A 6,197-nucleotide genomic window follows, 5' to 3' on the forward strand; every position below is an offset into this window, starting at 1 on the left:
GGAGAAAAAAAGAGATGAGGCAAGGATTCTATCTTTCAGGGAAAAGAGACTGAAAATTAACCTTTTGTAACAAGCACTCTCCAAGGCTGGTAAAGAAGATGGTCATACTCCTTACCATCTAGCAGGAAGACTCCGAATTTATGCCCAAAGAAATAATGATACTGCTGACCAGAAGTTGTTGCATTTTGGATGATACACCACAGAATGAAGAGTTCATGGTAGAAAATACAGAACTGAAACTCAGGCTGAAGACGGAACTATCAAGTTTAGGTGTCATTTCTGGGGCCTCCAAAGAGTTTCAGGACCACAGTCCCTTCTGTCTCAGCACAGAAAGAAATCAGTAAGAGGCAAAGTGATAGATAAGAAGTGATATACTGGGATAGGCTCTTGTGAGGCTTACAAGCCGGACAGCAAGGGGATGCCACACCCCAAGAACTCGGTATAGTTTTATAATCAAAGGAAAAGTGGGGAGGGAGAGAAGAACGTCTTTGTCTTTCTCAAGTAGATGTCATGCTTCCATTATCAGCTCCTCCTCCAGGTTGAGCAAGGGAGTTTTCTTGTCCCTACATGGTCAAGCTAGGCTTCCTTGGTGGTTCAGCAGCCAGGAATCCACCTGTCAATCCAGGAGACGTGGATTTGATCTCTGGGTCGGGAAGGTCCCCTGAAGGACGAAATGGCAACTCATTCCCAGTATTCTTGGCTGGGAAATCCCATGGACAAAGCAGCCTGGTGGGCTACAATCCACATGGCTGCAAGAGTCGGACATGACTTAGCAACTAAACAACAACAAAACATGGCCAAGCCAGGTCCACAAGTTGTTTTTTACATCTGCAAGAGCACGTTCTAGGGATCATTAACTGAGCTCAGTGGGCAGGGGGTGTGCGTCATGCTACCATTGTTTTATTGTTTGGGGGTGTGTTTTGTTGTATGGTTTTATTGCTAAGCAAGCCTGCTTGATTTTGTGGTGAAGCAAACCTGCTTTCTTGAATAATCATTAACTGTTACAGGGGTCCTCCATATTTTTTTCCTACTTACAATCCCCTAGTGGGATTAACAATTTAATCACTTACTTTGTCCCCTTACTCTATCCCTATCAGCTAGCTCTACACTTAAAACCTGATGAGTTCCTCAAAGGAAAGAGACTGGGATAAGGTAGCAAGGGAACAAACAGCAGAAAATGAGAGAAATGACCAGAAGGCCAAGCAACACTGGTCTCTATGATAGTGTCTCAAAAACCAGAGGAGCCAAGTAATGGTACTGAATACTGCAGAAGTCAAAGAAAATGAAGAAGGAAAAGACACTGGATCTGCTCACTCTAAAAGCAGTTCCTGTAGGGGAAACTGTAGCTAGGCAGTTTGGGATGGACATGTACACACAGCTGTATTTAAAATGGATAACCAATGAGATCCAACTGTACAGCACAGATAACTCGGCTCAATGTTGTGTGGCAGCCTGGATGGGAGAAGAGTTTGGAGGAGAATGGACACATTTATATATGGCTGAGTCCTTTTGCTGTTCATCTGAGATGATCACAACATTGTTAATCTGCTATATCCCTATATAAAATAAAAAGTTTTTTAGAAAAAAACAAACCAGTTACTGCTGTTTGTGACTTTACTATTAAGGAAAAAATGCAGACCAGCTGCTGCTCTTTCCCTGCATGCATCCATCCCACCCATGGATGTCCTGTATTACTCTGCCCCTGCTGTGCTGCCTGGAGGCTTCTCTGGAGGCACCTTCTGCTTAATATTTAGCAGCATTGTTCTTGATACTCGCCTTTGTTCTAAGAGATGGAGATACCTTGAGTATCTTTGCGTTCTTTGGCACCTGAGCTCTGCAAACACATGCACAATAGACTTTTTTCCTGGTCCAAGAGCCACTACTTACTTGCATTTATTAATGATAACTGACTAATCTTTAAAGAATGGTAAAAAAAAAAAAAAAAGATTTATCTCAGAATGTTTAGAATGCTGAAAGTTTTGCAATATTTATGAGACCATCTATAATTACAGAAGTAGTTCAAATTTCATATCTTTGCAAACATCTGAAGATAGTGTTATTTAAAAGGCAAATCCCAGCAAACGGTGTCTATAAATACAGCATTGTTAGTTCTATTTGGAGAAACAATCAACTTTTTGCTTATTTTCACAAGATTCAAGCGTGCAGAAATATTCACAAAATAATTATTATCCAATGTCACCACTGTCTATAATACACCTTTGTCATTTCTACTTCAGATATATTTTAAAATCGGAACATTAAAAAATGAAATTCCCCCATTCTCATTCCTAATCCTATTCCCCTCCCTCTCTTGAGGCAATCAAAATTATCAACTTGATATTTATCTGTTGATTCCATGTTTTTAGACATTGACTCTATAAACAGTAAGTACAATAGACCATATGCACATACCTGTAAGAGAAATTGCTGAGCCATAGGGTAATAATCTATATGGGAAGTTTCAACATCTAATGGGGAAAGCTAGCCTTATCTTTTTCACTATTGTTTTGACTCTTCTTTAATGTCATTTTTAGAATCAGGTTGTCTAATTCATAAAAAAGAATCTCATTGGAATTTTGATTCAACTTGTATTGGGTTAATAGATTAAGCTGACATCTTTTCAGTTTGGAGTCTTCCCAAATGAGAACATAACAGATTGTTCCTTTTTGTTCAGGTCTCCCTTTTACATTCTTTAATAATGCTTTATCATTTTCTCCCCAGGGCTCTAGTATCTTTGACTATTTTTTTCTGAGGTAATTTATAATTTTTATTGCTATTGTATAATTGCTAAATTGTATCTTTTTCTGTTTTATTTCTGGTTGGTTATTCTTGACATATAGGACAATTACTGATCTTTGTATTTTGATTTTAGAGCCAGTAACACTGCTGCATTTTGTTTTATAAATACAACTAATTTTCTAATAGATGCTTTTGAATATTCTATGTAATAATCTCTTCTGTAAAAATCATCAATTTGTCTCCTTTCTTGTGCACATATATATTTGTTGTTGTTTAGTTATTAAATCGTGTCTGACTCTTTTGTGACCCCATGGACTGTAGCCCGCCAGGCTCCTCTGTCCATGGGATTTCCCAGGCAAGAATATTGGAATGGGTTGCCATTCACTTCTCTGGAGAATTCCATGAACAGAGAAGCCTGGCAGGCTATAGTCCTTGGGGTCACAAAGAGTCAGACATGACTGAGCAACCAACACTCTCACTTTTTCTTTCTCCAGGGCATCTGCCTGAACCAGGGATCAAACCTGAGTCTGCTGCATTGCAGGCAAACTCTTTACCACTGAGCCACCAGGGAAGCATATATACATGTATATGTATATATATATATATATGGGTTTTTTTGGCTGAACCACATGGCTTGTGGGATTTTAGCAACTCGACCAGGAATGAAACCCAGGCCCTCAGCAGTGAAAGCACAGAACATGGCATCCTAACTGCTGGTCTGCCAGGGAATTTCTTTATTTCCTTGTCTTAAACGATTATAACAATTATTACTTTAGGAAATAGTAGTAATGATAGTGGGTATCCTTGTCATATGCTGAACTTTAATAAAAATGCTTTTGAAGTTTGATTTTTGCTGTCAGTTTTAGGTAGATGCCCTTTATTACACTATAAAAGTTTCTATTCACAGGCTTTGACTTTTTAAAATATATAAGTGTTCACTGCTATATTTAAAATGAATAACCAACAAAAACCTATTGTGTAGCACATGGAACTCTGCTTAATGGTATGTGGCAGCCTGGATGGGAAGGGGTTTGGGGGAGAATGGATACACATATATGTATGACTGAATCCCTTCACTGTTCCCCTGAAACTATCACAATTGTTAATCAGCTATACTCTAATACAAAACGTTTTTGGTGTTAAAAATAAAATAAAATAAAAAATATTAGAAAACATAGATAATAAATTGTTAATAAAAATGACCAGAAATCCATAAATATATATGAAAGTATATTACTTTTTTATAATTATTTATACTTTTCAACATGTCATAAACATCTTGACGTGTCATGTATTCTTCTGTAACAGTTTTTAAAAATATTTATTTTTAATTGGAGCATAATTGCTTTCCAATGTTATATTGGTTTCTGCCATACAAGAACATGAATCAGCCATGAATACATGTGTCCCCTCCTTCTTGAACCTCCCTTCCACCCCTCAACCTCATCCCACCCCTCTAGGTTATGTGTCAATATTAAAAACTGGTCAACTAAAAAAAAAAAAAAAACCGGTCAACTAATAAATATATATATGTGTGTGTGTGTGTGTTCAGTTTTATCAAATGCTTCTTTATGCATCTGGAGATGATGAGGTGTTTTTCTCTTTAATATGTTAATATGTTAAGAGTATAGTGATAGATTTGCTAATATTGAACTATCCTTGTATTTATTTGGATAAACTCTACTTAGTTATTATTTACTTAGGGCTTTTTCCTTATAAAGACACTGATGAATTAAATTTGTAACAAGAATCTTGCAACAGGATAATATATGGAGCGTGTGTGTGTGCCTGCTAAGTTGCTTCAGTCATGTCCAATTCTTTGCAACCCTATGGACTGTAGTCCGCCAGGCTCCTCTGCCCTTGGGATTCTCCAGGCAAGAATATTGGAGTGGCTTGCCATGCCCTTCTCCAGGGGTTCATTCCAACCCAGGGGTTGAACATATGTCTCCTGCGACTCCTGCATTGCAGGCAGATTCTTCACCACTGAGCCACCGGGGAAGCCCCAATATGGAGCATAACTGGTATCCTATCCTGTCCTCAGAGGTTACCAGTGGCTATAATCCTCAGGATTTTATTGGGGATGCTGTTCTATGACGAATAGTTGCTCAGTTCTTCAAGACTAAGTTCAAATTAGGCCCAGTTCTTGACTTGAAACTCTGGTTCCCACCGGGGCAATACAGGTTCAACCAGTTTGATAACTTTTACCACTGAGAGTTTAAAGGGAGGACCTGGAACAAAACAGGTCACCTTTTGGAGGTACAGAGGGTTTATAACATCCCATTCAGTTCAGTTCAGTTCAGTCGCTCAGTTGTGTCCGACTCTTTGCGACCCCATGAGTCGCAGCACACCAGGCCTCCCTGTCCATCACCAACTCCCAGAGTTTACTCAAATTCATGCCCATCAAGTCGGTGATGCCATCTAGCCATCTCATCCTCTGTCGTCCCCTTCTCCTCCTGCCCCCAATCTCTCCCAGCATCAGGGTCTTTTCCAACGAGTCAACTCTTTGCATGAGGTGGCCAAGTATTGGAGTTTCAGCTTCAGCATCAGTCCTTCCAATGAACAACCAGGATTGATCTCCTTTAGGATGGACTGGTTGGATCTCCCGGCAGTCCAAGGGACTCTCAAGAGTCTTCTCCAACACCACAGTTCAAAAGCATCAATTTTTCGGCGCTCAGCTTTCTTCACAGTCCAACTCTCACATCCATACATGACCACTGGAAAAACCATAGCCTTGACCAGACGGACCTTTGTTGGAAAAGTAGCGTCTCTGCTTTTTAATATGTTGTCTAGGTTGGTCATAACTTTCCTTCCAAGGAGTAAGCATCTTTTAATTTCATGGCTGCAGTCACCATCCACAGTGATTTTGGAGCTCAGAAAAATAAAGTCTGACACTGTTTCCACTGTCTCCCCATCTATTTCCCATGAGGTGATGGGACCAGATGCCATGATCTTAGTTTTCTGAATGTTGAGCTTTAAGCCAACTTTTTCACTCTCCTCTTTCACTTTCATCAAGAGACTTTTCAGTTCCTCTTCACTCTCTGCCATAAGGGTGGTGTCATCTGCAAAGCTGAGGTTATTTATATTTCTCCCAGCAATCCTGATTACAGCTTGTGCTTCTTCCAGCCCAGCGTTTCTCATGATGTACTCTGCATATAAGTTAAATAAGCAGGGTGACAATCTACAGCCTTGACGTACTCCTTTTCCTATTTAAAACGAGTCTGTTGTTCCATGTCCAGTTCTAACTGTTGCTTCCTGACCTGCATACAGGTTTCTCACGAGGCAGGTCAGGTGGTCTGGTATTCCCATCTCTTTCAGAATTTTTCACAGTTTATTGTGATCCACACTGTCGAAGGTTTTGGCATAGTCAATAAAGCAGAAATAGATGTTTTTCTGGAACTCTCTTGCTTTTTCGATGATCCAGTGGATATTGGCAATTTGATCTCTGGTTCCTCTGCCTT

This window comes from Muntiacus reevesi, chromosome 4, assembly GCF_963930625.1.
Source record: "Muntiacus reevesi chromosome 4, mMunRee1.1, whole genome shotgun sequence".
Lineage (NCBI taxonomy): Eukaryota > Metazoa > Chordata > Mammalia > Artiodactyla > Cervidae > Muntiacus > Muntiacus reevesi.